This window comes from Hemiscyllium ocellatum, chromosome 16 (genome assembly GCF_020745735.1).
Source record: "Hemiscyllium ocellatum isolate sHemOce1 chromosome 16, sHemOce1.pat.X.cur, whole genome shotgun sequence".
NCBI lineage: Eukaryota > Metazoa > Chordata > Chondrichthyes > Orectolobiformes > Hemiscylliidae > Hemiscyllium > Hemiscyllium ocellatum.
This window is the reverse complement of record NC_083416.1, coordinates 70,013,427-70,034,241: the sequence shown is the minus strand read 5'-3', so window position 1 is coordinate 70,034,241 and position 20,815 is coordinate 70,013,427. Positions and strand designations below refer to the sequence as shown.

General features: G+C 42.4%; 1 protein-coding gene across 1 annotated transcript in view; it reads left to right on the top strand.

The window, feature by feature from the left end:
• spry4 (sprouty homolog 4 (Drosophila)) overlaps positions 1-20,815 on the top strand; it is a 69,557-nt gene that overhangs the window by 541 nt on the left and 48,201 nt on the right. The gene's annotated exons all lie outside the window — the stretch shown is intronic.

Sequence of the window (20,815 nt, the reverse complement as noted above, 5' to 3'; positions counted from 1 at the left end):
TAGATGTGTGTTTGGACAGTAGTGTCTAAGGACTCGTGGTAAATTTCTGCAATGCATCTTGTAGATGACACACTATGGTGCTACTGTGCATCAGTGATGGACGGAGTGAGTGTTTGTGGATGTGATGCCAGACAAGCAGACTGCGATGTCCAGGACAGTGTCAAACATCTAGAATATTGTTGGAGCTGCAGTCATCCAAGCAAGTGTGGAATATTCTGTCACACTCCTTACTTGTGCATTGTAAATGGTGGACAGGCTTTGGGGAGTTAGGAGATGAATTACTCACTTCAGGATTCCTAGTCCTTAACCTGACTTTATAGCCATTGTAGTTATATAGCTAGTTCAATTCAGTTTGTGGTCAGTAATAAACCCCAGATATTGCTGGTCATGGATTTAGTGACAGGAATGCCATTGAACATCAAAAGACATTGAATGGTTAGTGTGATATAAACTGTCTGAGTTTAACATCTTTTCTTATAATTTATTTTAAGTTTGTAATTAGAATTTTGATTCAGTAATTTATAGATTTTCTAGGTGCCTGAAGTTAATAATTAACATTATTATTTAAGTAACCATGGTGATTTCTTTTAAAGCAGTTTGTGAGGGATTCTTTGGCTCACTTTAGGATTCTATGACCGAGCAAGTTAGACAATTTGTACCTCATATTTTTTATTAAAAATTTATGGACTGCCAGGTTTTTTTAAGCTTAAGAGAAACATCCTTAATAGAGAATGAGAGACTTTTTGTTTCAGTTTTAGTTTGCTTTGGACAGTTCAGTGAAGTCCTTGCATAGAGATGCATGCATGAGTGGTCCTGAGAGAGGGAGAATATGGCAAATTAGACTACTTTGCAGGAAGGAAATATTCCAAAACCAGAAGTGTTGGGATAAAACTCTGAAGAGGACTTGAAGCTGACTTTGTTTAACCTCAGGTATATGTAGCTCCAGAAATAAGCAAACATAGGTCCTAGTCTAGGGATTAAAGACACATGTCACTTTAAACGTATTGAGGTGTTACAGAAAGGGCTAACTATGTAAATACTGTACAAGGGTTGATGTTGGATATTGTATATGGGATTTTTAAAAAAAATCTTGTAAAAGTGTATTCTAGGATTGATGAAATTATACTTTTACAGTGAGCTTAAAACTCAGTATGTATGTTGAATTTTTATTATAAGTAAAATGATCAGTTTATTCTATTGGTTAATAAATGTATTTTATTGTTCACATTATGTGCTTCTGTTTCAATGAGAGTCTGCCTCAATAAAATCAAAACCAAACAAAATATGACCCATCAAGTCAGATTTCAGTCTAGTATCTGACTTATCAAGCAATAACATCAGCTATAAACATAGATTTAGATACTTTTGTGTTGGAGATTGTCATTAACTGGTGTTCGTGTGATACAAATATTACTTAAACTAGTCAGCCCAAGCCTGGATATTATCGAGACTTTTTTGCATTTGGACATGGAATGCTTCAGTATCTGAGGATTCATGAATGGTACTGAACCATTGTGCAATCATCAACGAACATTGATACTTCTGATGCTACACTAGCAGGAACATCTTAGATGAAGCGGATGAAGATAGTTGGGCCTAGGATACTATCCTGAGGAATTCCTGTTAAACCAAAACTGTGATGATTTCAGAAGCTGAAAAATAGCATCAGTGACCAGGCTTTTGGAAAGTAAGTGTTGCTTGATATCCCTGTTGGTGACACCTTACCATCACTTTACTGATAATCGAGAGTAGACTGGGGTGGTAATTGACCGGGTTGGATTTGTTCTAATTTTTTTGTACAAGACATTCCTGGACATGCTTCCACATTACTAGGTAGATGCCAATGTTGTATGTGTTCTGGAAAAACTTGGCTAGGGGTTTGGCAAGTTAAAACGCACAAGTCTTTAGAACACTTGTCAGCATATTGGCAGGTTATAGCTTTTGCAGAGACATTTTTGGTATCACGTGAAGTGAATTGAATTGGCTGAAGAGTGGTACCTGTAATGCTGGGGACCACTGGAGGACATCAAGATGCATCATCCTCTTGGCACTCCTGGCTGAAGACAGTTGAAAGCCCTTCAGCCTGATATGGTGCAGTAGTATGCTGCACTTCCCCATCGTTGTGAATGGGAATAGTTGTGGAAATTCCTCCTCCAGTGAGTTAATTGTTCACTATCATTCAAGACTGAATATAGCAGGACTCCAGACCTTGGGTTTAGTTTTATTGCTTAGCTCTGTCTATTACTTGCTACTATGTTGTTTGGCATGCAGTTTAGTTTTTTTCACTTCACCAGGTTGATCCTCATTTTTAGGTAGGCCTGTTGCTGTTCCTGGCATGTCCTCTTGCGTTCTTCATTGAACTGGGGCTGATACCCTGGCTTGATGGAAATGAAAGGTGGGGGATGTCATAGAGTCATTGATTTGTACAGCACGGAAACAGACCCTTTGGTCCAACTCATCCATGCCAACCAAATATCCTAAATTAATATAGTCCCATTTGCCAGCATTTGGCTCATATCCCTCTCAAACCTTCCTATTCATGTACACATTCAGATGCCTTTTAAATGTTTACTGTAATTGTACCAGCCTCCACCACTTCTTCTGACAGCTTGTTCCAAATACGCACCAACCTCTATAAGAAAAGGTTGCCCCTTAGGCCCCTTTTACATCTTTTCCCTTTCACCTTAAACCTATGCCCTCTAGTTTTGGACTCTCCAACCCTGGTAAAATTACTTTGGCTATTCACTCTATCCATGCTCCTAATAATTTTATAAACCTCAATAAGCTCACCCCTCGGCATCTGCGCTATAGAGAAAATAGCCCCAACCTATTCAGCCTCTCTCCATAACTCAAACCCTCCAACCCTGGCAACATCCTTGTAAACCTTTGCTGAATCCTTTCAAGTTTAACAACATCCTTCCTATAGCCAAGAGACCAGAATTGTCCACAGTATTCCAAAAGTAGCCAGTGTCATGTACAGCTGCAACATGACCTTCCAACTCCAATGTACTGGGCCATGGAGTTACAGATGATAGTTGAATACAATTCTATCTCTCCTGAAGGTCCACTGCACTTCATGGCTGGCAAGTCTTGAGTTGCTAGAATTGTCAAATTCTGTTCCATTTAGCTCAGTGGTAATGCCATTCAACGCAATAAGAAGTATCCTTAGTGTGAAAACGGGATTTCAACTCTGCATAGTGGTCACTTCTACTAATACTGTCATAGACAGCTTTATATGTCACATGTAAATTGGTGAGTGGGAGATCAAATATGTTTTTCCTCTTGGTTGATTCTGTTACCGTTTGCTGCATACTCTGTCTAGAAGTTATGTCATTTAGGACCAGCTTGGTCAGTAGTAGTGATGTGAGCTACTCTTGGTGTTGGACGTTCAAATCCTCCAGTTGATGTCTGGAGTTCTGCAGCCTTGCCACCCTCAGTACTCCCCCAACTGGAGTTCTAGATGAGTACTGTTTCATCAGCCAAGGAGTGTGGTACATGGTCATCAAGAGGTTTCCCTGCTCATGTTAAATAATGTTGTGCCCATGTTTGGTCACTGAGGGCCAAAATGTTAATGGCTTTATGCAATATTGGGCTATGCAAGCCAAAACATCTCTGGTTTGGTCCCTGAATGGAATTTGTCAACCGCTGCCAGGCCACAAATTGGCCTCATTACTCATGAAACAGGAGAGCAGAAACTCAACTCATGCTCTTGCTTCAGTTCAGTACCTCATCATTGTTATAAATTTATGAAGTAGGAGCTCAAATGGGCTATTTGTTTCTTTGAGACTGCATTGACATTCAACAAGATCATGGCTAATGTTCTACCTCAGGCTCTCCTTCAATAAGATCTCAGCCTCTGTTAGAATCTGAATATCTTATTGACCCCTGGAAAGTATTGGTGCATGGATATTAAATAACATGATAACTCTTCAGGTTCATGTCAAGAGACATATTAAAGAGTCGTTAGCCTCAGGAGATGTATATTTCTGAAATCATTTCATTGAGAGCAGAAATGGGTGAGAAACAGGGCATTTAGCAGGTCAGTGGGAGAGATATTACAATTAAACTGAGCAGCCGAGGAGAAGTTGCGATAGTTTTGGTCATCCTGCTACTGTATTTGTTTGAAGACCTTATGAAGACGTACCTCAAGAGGATATTCCAGGAATTCTGCTTGCTGATTCTAATTTTCTTTATCGCCTGCTCACTTTCTGTCTCATTTGTGCATGTAAACTGTCCAAGCAGTAGTCTATTGAATAATATGTAACCCATTCTAAAAGATGAAAGACTTAACAGCAATCTAGGTTTGTTCAAAATATTATATCAAATGCACGACATTTTGATCTTGTGCTATAAATTCTGTATCTTATGATCCTGCCCCACTAGCTACCTGACAAAGGAGCAGTGCTCCAAAAGCTAGTACTTCCAAATAAACCTGTTGGACTATAACCTGGTGTTGTGTGATTTTTAACTTCAAATATGAGGTCAGTGCAGAAGCAAATAATGCATGTGGGTTTGAAATCAGTCACTAACATGGCAGTCTTGAACAACGGTAAGAGGAAGAATTGACCATTTAAACTCAATGTCTCTGTTCAACAACTCCATGAAATCCTGGTTCATCTATGATCTAACTCCAAACATCAGTTTATGAAAAAGTTAAACAAATAATTATTAAGTGCATTTTATTTGTTTTCTTGATAGCTATATCTTTATTTAAAAGAAATGGCAAATGGATTTTGAAAACAAAACTGACTGCTCCATCCTAATGGTTTAATCTAGGCATTTCAAATTCCAAATCTGTGTTTTGCCTCGTCCTCTGTTGAGAGAGGTGATAATCAGAATTGACTCGCACCTCAAAGGTGTTGAATTCTTACATTCATAAAATCTTTTGAAACTCATTCTCATCTTGGAGAAATAAATTGGTGAAACTTAGATTTTATTCGAACAATAGTTTGTTTCATAACACTTACACAGAAACAAGTTGCAGTAGCTTGTGGTGTTTTTACAAGTCCTGCCTCTGTTGGAGCAATGCAGATTAAATTGTGCCGTTAATTAGGGTGACACGGTGGCTCAGTGCTGCCTCACAGCACTAGGGTCCCAGGTTCGATTCCAGCCTCGGGCAACTGTCTGTGTGGAGTTTATACATTCTCCCTGTGTCTGCATGGGTTTCCTCCGGGTGCTCCAGTTTCCTCCCACAGTCCAAAGATGTGCTGAATTGTCCATAGTGTTAGGTGCATTAGTCAGAGGGAAATTAGTCTGGGTGGGTTACTCTTCAGAGGGTCGATGTGGACTTGTTGGGCCAAAGGGCTTGTTTCCACATTGTAGGGAATCTAATCTTAAATTAGTAGTTTCCTAATTATTTCCAGTACTCTGTATGCTTTTTTAAAGATGTAATTCTTCCTAATTACTAACTATAGTAAAGTAACTTTCATCAAGCCAAATGAACAATGGCCACTTTTCTGGCATGCTATTGAAAAAGTCCTTTTGTGGCTTTATCTTTCTTTGCAGAAGAAGCCATTTTCAAGCGAACCTTTGATGATCCAGAACAAAATTGAGATGTTGCCTTGGAATGTGATTGATCTTTAACTCCTCAGGCTGTTTTAAGAAAAATGGCAAAATCATCTTATGTCACAGAAGGATAGAACTCAGCCCTTGAAGTTTTGCTTGCTTTTTGGAAGGGGAAATGCGAGCAATCCCATTCCCCAATCTTGTACAGTTAGACCATGAACAAACTCACAGAAAGTTTCCCAAATGTAATGTTAACAAAGAATATTAATTGTGTCTCTCAACTAGTCAATGAATGGGACACATCACTGACAGTTACAGTTGCTACCTGCCATTACTCATTTAAAAGAACATAACCCTTGCATTCCTGTCAGTTATGCATCATCTTAAAGGGTTAAGGAAGTTAGAACCAGTTCTTGCATGAACAGTTCTGTTAATTTTGCATTATTTCCTCATCTGCGTGATTCCAGCTCCATCCAGTAGAAAATCCAACTTTTCGGAGAGGGGATACTTTTTCCATGACTCCACGATCCTCTGTTTCCTAGATGTGACACATTTGTCTGAGATCTTCATCTTGTCAGGCAATTTGACTTCACTAGGAAGCATGTCATGAACAAATTTCAGGTCAATGGATTCAAGTACACATTTGACTTTAATAATCAGTCGATCCCTTTGTATTTTCAAATAACTTACGAAGCTTGACATCGTCCACTTACAAACCCCAGGCTATTTCATCGCCCAATGTCAACAACTGCAACTTGTGTTTATGTGACACCTTCAAGTGAACAAAACAAACAAATGCTTCTCACGCCAGTGTTGTAAAACAAAATTTGGCACTGAACCACTCGAGGATATGTGAGTTTGGATGACCAAAAGCTTGATTGAAGAGATTGATTTCAAGGCATGTCTGAAAGGAGGAGAGAGATTTCGACAGACACTGGGATGTAGAGAGGGAATCCCTGAGGCTAGGAAAGGCAAGGTTGCCAATGTTGGACTGATTAAAATTGGGATTACTCAAAATGCCAGAAGTGAGACGTGCTTTGGGAGAGTTGTGAACATGCCCTGGAATTGTTTTATGAGTGTGCTCAAATAATTAATTAACTCTTGGGACTTATTTAAATTGTTTTGCTTGGCTGAACACATGCAGTAACTTAAAGAGACCAGACTTGTGAGCAGCCTCCATGGGGACTTTTATGTTGCTGTCCAACAGAGTTCCTTAGAGGGAATAGTAGTTATGAGGTTAGGGCAGCATGGTGGCTCAGTGGTTAGCACTGCTGCCTCACAGTGCCAGGGACCCAGGTTTGATTCAGTGGAGCAACAGTCTGTGTGGAGTTTGCACATTCTCCCCATGTCAGTGTGGGTTTCGTCCGAGTGCACTGGTTTCCTCCCACAGTCCAAAGATGTGCAGGTTAGCTGGATTGGCAATACTAAATTGCCCATAGTGTCCAGGAATGTGCAGGTTAGGTGGATTAGCCATGGGAAACGCAGGGTTACAGGGCCTGGGTAGGATGCTGTTTGAGGGGTCGGTGTGGATTCGATGGGTCAAATGGCCTGCTTCCACACTGTAATGATTCTATCCTATAGAAAATTACAGAGGTAGGGAAAGACAAGGCCACAATGAGATTTTGAAAACGGGGTGGAGAATTTTGAAATTCAAGTTTTGTTTAACTGCAATGTGACATAAGGTCATCAAGCACAAGGCTTTGAGGAGGTTAAAGGATAATGCAGACCTCGAGTTCTCAGTGGTTGGAATTTAGGAGGCTAGCCAGGAATGTGCCAGACTAATTACCTGATGAAGGGGCAGCACTCTGAGAGCCTGTACTTTCATATAAACCTGTTGTGTTGTGTGATTTTTATCCCAAAGTAGTCAGGTGAAGGCTTCAAAAGATCTGGGTTAAAATTTCAGGAACAGATGAGCTGAGGTATGGGTGGAGTCAGATGATATTCTGGTGTTGAGAACAGAAGGTATTAGTAATAATGTAGATGTGAGTGTGTGGACGGAAGTGCATCTCAGTGTCAAATCTGACACCAAAGTTGTGAATGGTCATTGTGTTCAAGGTGTCAGCCATGGCTCAGTCAGTAGTATTCTTATCTCTGAGTCAGGACCTTGTAGCTTCAAATCCACATCTGAAGACCTAATTGTAGCAGTAGGCATAAAACTTTGGCAATCCTGAGGGAATGCTGCACCATCTATCCTCTCAAGGGGATGCGAAAGATTCCAGATCACAAAGGGAGTGCTCCCCCTCTTCCTGGCCAATATCTACCCCTTAACCGACATCACGTTACAGTGATGAACTAATCACGTTACAGTTGACAGGAGGTGCCAAGCTAAAATTGATTTCTCTGATTGCTGTGCTATAACATTGACTGCAGTTCAAAAGTACTTCACTAATTGTAAAGCACTTTTGGATGTCATAACATTGTGAAAGAATTCAGCTAAAGTTCTCTTGTGATTTCTGATAAATTAATTGGATGATTTTGTAACACGGTCTTGGAGAAATTGGAATGCCAAAGGAAAGCTGCAAAATAATGCACCATCTATAATGGCCTCGTAACTTAGAATGTATTTCACTCCGTGGCGTTTTTATTTTTCTGAAAAAGCATTTAACTTGTTAAACAAATCGTGAAACTGCCATGACTTCCTTATTAGTTGGAGGCTTAAGTTATTCTTTTTGCAGATATTGATCGAATCCAAGTTTTGTCAACAATTGCTGGTCAGTAATTTAAAGAGGAGAAAGTGAGAAGAAGAAAGTGCAGATGCTGGAGATCAGAGCTTAAAAATGTGTTGCTGGAAAAGCGCAGCAGGTCAGGCAGCATCAAAGGAGCAGGAGAATCGATGTTTCGGGCATAAGCACTTCTTCAGGAATGAGGAGGGTGTGCCAAGCAGGCTAAGATAAAAGGTAGGGAGGAGGGACTTGGGGGAGGTGCGTTGGGAATATGATAGGTGGAAGGAGGTTAAGGTGAGGGTGATAGGCCGGAGAGTTGGTGGGGTGCAGAGGTCGGGAAGAAGATTGCAGGTCAAGAAGGCGGTGCTGAGTCTGAGGGTTGGGACTGAGAAAAGGTGAGGGGAGGGGAAATGAGAAAGCTGGAGAAATCTGCATTCATCCCTTGTAGTTGGAGGGTTCCTAGGCGGAAGATAAGGCGCTCTTCCTCCAGGCGTCGTGTTGCTATGGTCTGGCGATGGAGGAGGTCAAGGACCTGCATGTCCTTGGTGGAGTGGGAGGGGGAGTTAAAGTGTTCAGCCACGGGGTGGTTGGGTTGGTTGGTTCGGGTGTCCCAGAGGTGCTCTCTGAAACGTTCCGCAAGAAGGCGGCCTGTCTCCCCAATGTATAGGAGGCCACATCGGGTGCTGCGGATGCAGTTAATGATGTGTGTGGAGGTGCAGGTGAATTTCTGACGAATATGGAAGGATCCTTTGAGGCCTTGGAGGGAAGTGAGGGGGGAGGTGTGGGCGCAAGTTTTGCATTGCTTGCGGTTGCAGGAGAAGGTGCTGGGAGTGGAGTTTGGGTTGTTGGGGTTGTGGACCTGACGAGGGAGTCCTGGAGGGAGGGGTCTTTCCTGAACGCTGATAGGGGTGGGATGGGAAATATATCCTTGGTAGTGGGGTCTGTTTGGAGATGGCAGAAATGACGAAGGATGATACGATGTATCTGGAGGTTGGTGGGGTGGTAGGTGAGGACCAGTGGGATTCTGTCCTGGTGGCGATTGGAGGGGCAGGGTTCAAGGGTGGAGGAGCGGGAAGTGGAAGCTAGATTACACCTCCTCCCACCCTGCCCCCTGTAAAAACGCCATCCCATATTCCCAATTCCTTCGCCTTCGCCGCTTCTGCTCCCAGGAGGACCAATTCCAATACCGAACAACCCAGATGACCTCCTTCTCCAAAGACCGCAATTTCCCCTCAGATGTGGTTGACGATGCGCTCCACCGCATCTCCTCCACTTCCTACTCATCCTCCCTTGAACCCCGCCCCTCCAATCGCCACCAGGACAGAACCAGACTGGTCCTCACCTACCACCCCACCAACCTCCAGATACATTGTATCATTCTTCGTCATTTCCGCCATCTCTAAACAGACCGCACCACCAGGGATATATTTCCCTCCCCACCCCTATCAGCGTTCAGGAAAGGCCACTCTTTCTGCGACTCCCTCGTCAGATCCACACCCCCCACCAACCCAACCTCCAGTCCCGGCACCTTCCCCTGCAACCGCAAGAAATACAAAACTTGCACCCACACCTCCCCCCTCACTTCCCACAAAGGCCCCAACGGATCCTTCCATATTCATCAGAAATTCACCTGCACCTCCACACACATCATTTACTGCATCCGCTGCACCCAATGTGGCCTCCTATACATTGGCGAGACAGGCCACCTACTTGCAGAACTTTTCAGAGAACACCTCTGGGACACCCGCACCAACCAATCCAACCGCCCCGTGGCTGAACACTTTTACTCCCCTCCCACTCCGCCAAGGACATGCAGGTCCTTGATCTCCTCCATCGCCAGACCATAGCAACACGACACCTGGAGGAAGAGCGCCTTATCTTCCGCCTAGGAACCCTCCAACCACAAGGGATGAATGCAGGTTTCTCCAGCTTTCTCATTTCCCCTCCCCCCACCTTTTCTCAGTCCCCAACCTCAGACTCAGCACCGCCTTCTTGACCTGCAATCTTCTTCCCGACCTCTCCGCCCCCACCCCCTCTCCGGCCTATCACCCTCACCTTAACCTCCTTCCACCTATCGTATTCCCAATGCCCCTCCCCCAAGTCCCTCCTCCCTACCTTTTATCTTAGTCTGCTTGTCACACCCTCCTCATTCCTGAAGAAGGGCTTATGCCCGAAACGTCGATTCTCCTGCTCCTTTGATGCTGCCTGACCTGCTGTGATTTTCCAGCAACACATTTTTAAGCAGTAATTTAAAGAGGCTAACTTTGCAAAGCCCGCACTTCATTTGTGCTATTGTTTCATCGACACAGAATTACATACCATTTACACCAGAGAAGCAGGCCATTCAGCCCAGCTAATTGATGCCAGTGCTTATATTCCATATGAGCCTACTCCTGTTCTTCATCTCGTGTTTTCCTGTGCATTCTACATTTCTTTTTTCCTCTGTCAATTAAATACACCAATTCTATACGTTCCAACATTCAATTGCTAATGACTTCCACATTGTTGCTGCTGTTTTTACTTCTTCCATGGGATGTGGGTGTCACTGGCACAGCCAGCATTTGTTATCCATCCCTAAACGCCTTTGAACTGTGTGTTTTGAGCCAAGTCAATTCCTGAGGGTCATTAAGAGTCAAACATACTGCCCTGGATCTAGAATCACTTGTCAGTCAAACCAGGCAAGGATTACAAATATTCTTCACTCGAGGATGTTAGTGGACTAGATTTCCTTATGGAAATAGTCTCTGTGATGGAGACCACAAATTACCTAATCTATTATACTTAAGTCCCACAGCTGGCATGGCGGGCTCTGAACCCATTGACCTGGAGCCAGGCACATTATCATTGGTGAGGAAAACAAACATAATATTTCCAAGCTTGCTGATGACACAGATCTAGACAGAATTGTGAGTGGTGATCAGAATTAAGACAATTAGACAAGCTGAGGGCGTGGGCTAATGCATAGCAGATGCAAAATAATGAGGATGAACGCTAAAATCTACTTCCATAAAATCCTAAAATCCACTTCCATAAGATAAACACAGTGTTAGCGTATTTTATAATAGTATATAGGAAAATTTGATTTGCAAAGTTAAAAATTACACAACACCAGGTTATAGCCCAACAGATTTAGTTGGAAGCACTGAATATTTAAGCAATGGATCAATTTCTAAGGCTACAGGTGTCAAGGGGCATAGTGAGAGAATGGAAGTATGGCATTGACGTAGAGGATCAGATATGATCTGGGTTTAACTTCAATTCTTCGTTTCTGCATAACCTGATAATCTTTCATCCTGTTAGTAATCAAGAATCATGGGCCGATAAATTGCTGAATAGTTTAAACATTAATTCACAGAGTAATCTCCTGGGCAAAAATAAAATGCATCTGTATTTATAGAGATTGTAATGAGGGCGGCATGGTTAGCACTGCTGCCTCACAGCGCCAGGGACCCAGGTTCAATTCCAGTCCTGGGCAACTGCCTGTATGGAGTTTGCACATTCTCTCTGTGTGTGCATAGGTTTCCTCTGGGTGATCTGGTTTCCTCCCACAATCCAAAGATGTGCAGGTTAGATGAAATGCCCTTCAGAGGGTTGGTGTGGACTTGCTGGGCCAAACGGCATGTTTCCACACTAGGGATTCTATGATTTAATGAATCAGGTGGACCTCATAGAATATGAGTTCCCTGATTAAGGCTGTTAATCTGGTCCAACTGGAGAGCCCTGGCTGACAGATATAAAGAAGAATGTCAGAGGTTCTGTTCACTCGGAGAGCTGGATTAGTGTCAAGGACACTCCATGTGTAAATAAAGGGTAACTTGGTGATGGGATACCAGCCTGTATGGAGTTATTTCAGTTATCAGGCTGTATAAGTGCAATAGTTTCCTATTTTTGCAATATTATATTACTAATTCATGCTGGTGTAACTATATTGCAGTTCTCCCTTATTAATGTTCAATTGGATTTTGAATACCATTAAGTCAGGAAGGAACAAATGCTAAAGCAGCACTGAAATGATATCTGTCTATCAAACATTGCCTACCAAAGGAAACTTTTATTTCACTTAACTGTTTTCATGCAAATTAATTTACTATCATTCATTTTGTGACTTGACCAAGAGATAGCCAACCTTATTTTAAAACTAATCATTTTGTCAAAAGGTGCCAAATTTTTATTCTTTAAAAATAAAAGCAAATTATTGCGGATGCTGTCATCTGAAACCAAAATATTCTTTAGGTTTTTCTTTAAATTGATCCTATTTGATCTTAATAGCTTACCCATATCTTCCTCAGCTTTGGTTAACAGACATGGGGGTATCCAAATGGCAGGCAAGACAGTAAGTCTTATAATGGATAGCGAGAGCTTGGGGACTGCTGTCATCACAACATGAATTGGCCGAGTGAACTACATTACAGGGATGCTATGCAAATGTAAGTTGTTGTTGTATCAGCAGCACAAACCTGACTCCTTGTGGATTTCGAGTGCGCTACATGGAAGAAACTTTTCAACAAATGTCCAGGCTGTGAGGTGCAAGATACAGTCCTCCATTGGAATGATTTGCCATCACTTCTCAGCTAATTGTTGCTCCTCTAAGTGACTCCATGCTTCGAGTCCATGACAGTGTTTTGCAGGGACTGCTCAGGATTTTCCAAACTATTTGCGAAGTGACGTCAATGCCCTTGCTCCAGATGCTCCTCGATATGGTCACTTTCCCCTCTGAGATCCCAATGGGACTGGTTTGGAAGTGCGAAAAGAATATTCACAGAGAATCATAATGGGTTCATTAGTACCAGACGTCCCGGTTCAGGATGCTTTTAGAAGTTGTTCCAGCAAGGGAAATGGCATCATATCTTCCTGATGCACAAATAGTCCCTTCAGAAAGCTCCGTGGTCACAGCACTTATTCCTTTCTGTCACTGCCAAGCCATAACCACCACTCAATATACTTTTGAGCATGCTTTTAAAAGGAACAGGCTATTTTGGGGGAAATCAACCCTGATCCAGTCTTATTACAGAATGACATTAGTTGTCTAGTCTGAATACTGCAATGTGGGACTGAGTGAAAATGAAACTTGAAATCAACAAACTAAATCTAATTAGGGGCAGAATTATCTTTCTCATGTTAGGGACATTGGATGTCAACATTCAATAGATATATATTTAAAAATATACATATATTTATAGAAAACATCCTATCTGGATGCATCCCAGTGTGGTTTGGCAACTGCTCTTCCCAAGACTGCAAGAAATTACAGAGAGTTGTGAACACAGCCCAGTCCATCACGCAAACCAGCCTTCCATCTATTGACTTCATCTATACTTCCGTTGCTTAGGGAAAGGAACTACATAATCAAAGACCTCTCCCACTCCAGTTATACTCTCTTCCACTTTCTTCCGTCGACAGAAGATTAAAAAATTTGAATACACGTGGGAACAGATTCAAGACCAGCTTCTTCCATTGTTGTTATCAGATTTCTGAATGGGCTTATCAAACATTAATGTTGATCTCTCTCTGCACCTTCTCAGCAGCTGTAGCACTGTATCTTGCACTCTGTTACCTCGATGCACTTGTATAGTATGATCTGCTGCAAAACACCTATGACAACACTTTTCCCTGTGCCTCGGTACATGTGACAGAAATAAATCAAATCATTATACAGAGGAACAGAGTGAGATTTTCATCTCCCTGCATGATCTCATCTTTTGAGCGTGGGATTAAATGTTGTAAAAGTTGGTTCTTACTCACTCACTCAAATCCCACAGTTTCTGGCACCAGATGTTCTCAACACCATCCATACTCAGAGTCTGAAGAGTGCTGTGCAGCACATAACCGCAGATTTATATCCAAGCGGTAGTGTATGAAAGCTGTTGTATTAAGTTCTTGTGATGGTTAACTGGTAAGTATACCACTTACTCTAGAAATAAACTGTCCTTGCTGATTTTGTTTATCTTACTCAATGTTTGGTTCATGGTCAAAGAAATACAAAGGATGCAGAGTTATGGTAATTGGCAAAAGAATCAGAGGCAAGTTGAGGAGGAACTTTTTTTTCTACAGAGGGCAGTGAATACAACAACTAAGCACTTGCATTTATACAGCACCTTTTCATTTGATAAAACATCCAAAGGCTCAACAAAAATTGAGATGCTGCTTAACCAGGAGCCAATGTAGGACAGTGCTAATGTGGACAACATGTAATTAGAACTTTATATGATTGAGGACACAGACATCAGAGTTTTAGATGGATGGATACTTGATGCAGGCTAGATCTTGCAAGCCTAGTCATGAGCATGTCGAAATAGTCAAGTCTAGAGGTAATAAATGCTCACAGAAGGATTTCTAAAATAGATAAACTGAGGTAGAGGCAAAGTAAGGCAGTATCATGAAAATGTAAGTTACATAGTGATTTATATTGAATCCCTACAGTGTGGAAGCAGGCCATTGAGTTCATCAAGTCCACACCAACCCTCCAAACAGCATTCCCCTCAGACCACATCCCATCCTATACCTGTAACCCTGCATTTCCCATGTCTAATCTGCCTGTTCTGCATAACCCTGGACACGGTGGGCAATTTAGGGTGACCAATCCACCTCACCTGCACTTCTTTGGACTGTGGGAGGAATTAGAGCACTGGAGAAAACCCACATAGGTACAGGAGGAACATAGAATTTCCACACAGGCAGTCACCTGAGGGTGAAACCCAGATTTTGGATTAGTGGTGCTGGAAGAGCACAGCAGTTCAGGCAGCATCCAAAGTGCAGCAAAATCGACGTTTCGGGCAAAGGCCCTTCATCAGGAATAAAGGCAGTGAGCCTGAAGCATGGAGAGATAAGCTAGAGGAGGGTGGGGGTGGGGAGAAAGTAGCATAGAGTACAATGGGTGAGGGGGGGGATGAAGGTGATAGGTCAGGGAGGAGAGGGTGGAGTGGATAGGTGGAAAAGAAGATAGGCAGGTAGGACAAGTCCGGACAAGTCATGGAGACAGTGCTAAGGTGGAAATTTGGAACTAGGGTGAGTTGGGGGAAGTGGAAATGAGGAAACTGTTGAAGTCCACATTGATGCCCTGGGGTTGAAGTGTTCCGAGGCGGAAGATGAGGCGTTCTTCCTCCAGGCGTCAGGTGGTGAGGGAGCTGCAGTGAAGGAGGCCCAGGACCTCCATGTCCTCGGCAGAGTGGGATGGGGAGTTGAAATGTTGGGCTACGGGGCGATGTGGTTGATTGGTGCAAGTGTCCCGGAGATGTTCCCTAAAGTGCTCTGCTAGGAGGCGCCCAGTCTCCCCAATGTAGAGGAGACCGCATCGGGAGCAACGGATACAATAAATGATATTAGTGGATGTGCAGGTAAAACTTTGATGGATGTGGAAAGCTCCTTTAGGGCTATGGATAGAGATGAGGGAGGAGGTGTAGGCACAGGTTTTACAGTTCCTGTGGTGGCAGGGGAAAGTGCCAGGATGGGAGGGTGGGTTGTAGGGGGGCATGGACCTGACCAGGTAGTCACAGAGGGAACGGTCTTTGCGGAAGGCGGAAAGGGGTGGGGAGGGAAATATATCCTTGGCGGTGGGGTCTTTTTAGAGGTGGCGGAAATGTTGGCAGATGATTTGGTTTATGCGAAGGTTTGTAGGGTGGAAGGTGAGCACCAGGGGCATTCTGTTCTTGTTACGGTTGGAGGGGTGGGGGCTGATGGCGGAGGTGCAGGATGTTGACGAGATGCGTTGGAGGGCATCTTTAACCACGTGGGAAGGGAAATTGCGGTCTCTCAAGAAGGAGGCCATCTGATGTGTTCTGTGGTGGAACTGGTCCTCCTGGGAGCAGAAATGGCGGAGGCGGAGGAATTGGGAGTACGGGATGCCATTTTTGCAAGAGGTAGGGTAGGAAGAGGTGTAATCCAGTTAGCTGTGGGAGTCGGTATACCCAGGTCCCTGCCACTGTGAGGCAGCAGTGCTAATCACCGAGCCACTGTATGGATGTCAAAAGCTCTTCCTGGGGCAAATCTGACATCAAGGTTATGAGCAGTCTGATTCAGCTTCAGGGAAAAAAGGAATTGGTGCCTTGGAAGCAGAGCTTATTGGTATTCAAGGGCAATGGTTTTGATCTTTTCAATATTTAATTGGAGGAGATTTCTGGTAATCCAGTAGTGGATGTTGGAAAAGCAGTGAAACAACATGGAGACAGCAATAAATTCCTGAGTAGATTCATGGTGGTGAGGTAGAAGTAGGTGTCCTAGGAGTATATGTAGAAACTGATGCTGTGGTTTTACATAATGCCACTGAATGGTATCATTTTCAGAAAGGGCAATGGAAGCAGATTCAATAATAATTTTTAAAAAGGAATTGCATACATACAAAAAGGAGAAAAATGGTAAAGCTACATAGAAAGAATGGGGAATAACAATTCAGATAACACTTATAATGAAATGGCTTATTATCTGATTGGCCCAATGACCTTATTCCGCATTGCATCATTCTGTAATTTCTAACCAGTATTGGCACACCTAATCTGGTATTCCAATTGGCCAATGTTCCCAATCCCAGTACTGATCAAAGCATAGTGTTGTAGCTATCAGGTGAGAGCAGGATCAGAATGAGTGAACACAGTGTAAACAAAATAACCTGCTCACAGTACCGAACGGGTGAGCGACAGTTTGCAGTTAGCAGTTGTGGACGGTGGTAGGTGACTATGGAACAAAGCCCAACATGAGTCTGCAACTTTTGGAGAACAAGAGAGCCAAGTAAATAAAGGGAAAATGGCAGGAAAATCACAAAAGTCAGGAACATTTGTTTTTTTTTAAATCTTCCACTCTCTCCTAAGCCCCACTTTGTATATTTCCATGTACTGGAATATACATGCAACATTCAATAAAATGGAAAGCACTTACTTTTGGGAATAATGATGATACTTATTCCTGTCACATTGATAGTATAGGATTTCCTGTACTGCAAATCAATTATGTACACTATATTTCACAAAACCTATCTGTGTTTCTGCTTTAGGTCCGCAGAGTTTTGATTCAAAAAATCTCTGATAAAGTATAAAATATTCATTGATAATCTATTCAGTCAGGACTTTCCAGTCATGTCCATTGTTGAAACATTCAGCCAATCTATCTCAGCATTCTTAATCGGCAAATCCACAGAGCCAGGATCTCCCAGTCATTCCACCTATCCAGTACAAATGCTGTCTCCATTTGCCATTAATAGTACTGACAATAAGGGACTAGATTGCATTTTTCTGTGTCTCACAAATGAACATGAAGGAGGAACAGGAAGAGTCGATTTTCAGTGACCATGATTCCTGCTTTATTATAGAATGCCTGCAGGCAATGCATGACTAATGATAATACCCACTGTGGTTTTCACATGAACTCTTCCAATTAATTGTAAAGAAAAACATACATTCATATAGTGCCCTCCTGGGGAAAGCCCTGTGCGGAACGGCTGCAGGCCCATGAAGGTGAATGTTGAACTTTTAACTTTATTTCTTTATGTTTCTCCTTTGTACCTAAGATTTTATACCTCGGCACCTTTGTACTTAAGATGGCACCAGGAATGGCGACTTTATACACTTTGCACTGTAATCCTGTATGTGACAATAAAACCTATTTCTAATTTTAATCACCAGATGTGTCAAAGAGCTTTACAATCACTAACATATTTTCATGAATATACAAACAAGAGTATGCCACTCAGTCCTTCAAGCCTGCTCCGCTATTCAATAACACCATGGTTGATCTGATTTTAACCTCAAATCTACATTCCTGCATATCCCTGATAATTGTTTTTATCATTTCATCTCTGGCTAGGCCAGCATTTATTGCCCACCTCAGAGGGCAGTTAAGAGTCAACCACATTGCTATGGGTCTGGAGTCACAAGTAGTCCAGACCAGGTAAGGATGACAGTTTAGGGCAGAGGTTTTTCCAGCAATTTGGATTCATAGTCATCATTAGACTCTTAATTCTGGACTTTTATTGAATTCAAATTCAACCATCTGCCATGGTGGGATTTGAACCTGGGTCCCTAGAAGATTGGAACATCCAGTGATAATACCACTAGGCCATTGTCCTCGTAATTTCATAATTCATAAGTCGCTCATTCCCTTAGTAATTAAGAGTCTATCTACCTCTGGTGTAAAAATATTTAAAGATTCTGTGTTCAATGCCTTTTGAGAAAGGGACCTCTAAAGCCTTGCAACTCTTTGAAAAAAAAGTCTCCTCAATGTTGTCTTAAATGGACTCTGCCTTATTTTTAGACTTTGACGCCAAGTTCTAGATTCTCCGCTCTGAAGTGTTGTCACTGTTGTAATATGGGACGTTGAAATCAATTACATGTACATCAATATTGTCTCACTTGTAAAATAACTACTTCAGTATTGCTAAAGATTGTGTTGCTGCTGTTTAGGTCCTCATTTTCAGTTCTCCATTGGAAAAATGGTTGGGCTGAAGAAATAAGGCCCAAATCTTCTGCAGGAGATAAATAAGGAGACAAATTTTGGAAAAGCTCGTGTATGGTTATGAACATACCCTGCCAATTTTCGCCCTGCCCTGACCAAGCCAAAATGTAATGGTAGTGGAGACACTGTAGGTAAATTTAATCAATGCACAATTAATACAGAATTCTTTATGGCTTCCTTCAGAGCCATTAGTTTTAGCTCAAGTCTCCATAGGATTTCCTTTATCTTGTTTTGGCTAGGCAACAAAATATTGTTGATGCAGCACCAACTAATTTATTAAGTAGCAAATGAATATGCATCTGGATGTGCATATGAATAAGAAGAGTTTAGAGGGATATGGGCCAAATGCTGGCAAATGGGACTAAATTTATTTAGGATATCTGGTTGGCATGAACCAGTTGGACTGAAGGGTCTGTTTCTGTGCTGTATACCTCTAAGACTCTATCAGTACTCACAATGAAAACATGTATCAGAGGAGATCTTAATTATTCCTGAAGAATTCTCTATACCTGTTGAATCACAAAAAACATCCACAAGTTCAGGGGATAATAGGGAAGATAAATAGCCTACTGGCCTTTATTTCAGAGGGAATGGACTATAAAAACAGTGAAGTCTTGCTAAATCTATGTAAGCACTAATCAGCCCACAGATAGAACCTGAGAGTAGTTTTGATCCCTTTACCTAAGGAAAGGCACACTGACATTGAAGTCAAGATTAGAGTGGTGCTGGAAAAGCACAGCAGGTCAGCCAGCATCCGAGAGCAAGAAAATCAATGTTTTGGGCAGGAACCCTTCATCAGGAAAGGAAAAGCATTGAAGACAATCCAAAAAAAGTTCATTAGGCTGACCCTCGGTAGGGAGGGATTTACTATAAGGAGAGGTTGAGTAGGGAGAAAGGGTAATGTACTTGCAAATATGGAAACCAAATATACACTCTACTAATTGTGCCATTAGCACAACTCCAGTGGAGGTGATAACTCAGTGCTCTTAACAGTGGATAAGTAGTCCAGAGACCCACATGATAATCTGGGATGGATTGAATCTGAATTCACTAAAGTTGTGGAATTAAATTAACAATTGCCATGAAACCACCATTCATTGTTGGAAAAATCCTATCTGGTTTACTAATGCCCGTTAAGGAAGGAAACTAACACCCTTCCCTGGTTTGACCTACACATTACTCTGTACCCAATGCAATCTGATTGACTCATAACTGAAGTAGGGAGTCCCAAAAACAAATGAAATTGGATGGACCACCTGCCATTGGCTTGGGCACCTGAAACCACAACAGCAAAACAGCTCATGGACTCTGCAAAGTTATCCTCACTAAGATGTGGGCGCTAGTGCTAAAATTGAGAGAGCTGTCTTTACAGGCTTGTCAAGCAACAGCCTGACAGTCATACTCAAGGAAATCATAATTTACAGACAATGTTGCAGAAGGCAGCAGTACCCTGGGCACATCCTGTCTCACTAATGGATAGAGGTGCCCTGAGAGTCCTCAACATTGACTCTGGATCCCATGAAATCTCATGGCATCTGGTCAAACATAAGCAAAGAAACTTGCTGCTGACTATTACATATCGACATCCCATGGCTGATGAATCAGTGTTCCTACATGCCGAATAACACTTGGAGAAAGCACTGAGGGTGGCATGTATTCTGGGTGGGAACTCAATGTCCACCACCAAAACCTCAGCAGCAACACTACAGATTGAGCTATTCAAGTCCTAAAGGGCGTAGCTGCTAGACTGGGTCTGTGGCAGGTTATGAGGGAATCAACAAGAGAAAAAAATGTACTTGATCTCATCCTTACCAATCTGACAGCTGCAAATATTAGCTGTCAGTCCATGACATTGGTAACATTTATCACTGCACAGTCCTTATGGAGACACATTGAAAATACCCTACATCATGTTGCATGGCACCGTCTTCATGCTTAACGGGACAGACTTCGAATGGATCTAGCAACTCAAGACTGGGCATTCATGAAATTCGGTGGGCCATTAGTAACAGTAGTATTGTACTCCAGCACAATCTGTAATCTCATGGCCCAGCAAATTTCCCACTCAACCATTACCCCAGAGTCAGGAATTCAGCCCTGGTTCAATGAAAAGTGCAGGAGAGAATGTCAGGCGCGGCACCAGGTCTACCTGCAGGTGGAGATGTCAATCTGGTGAAGCTATCAAACAGGACTACTTACACGGCAAA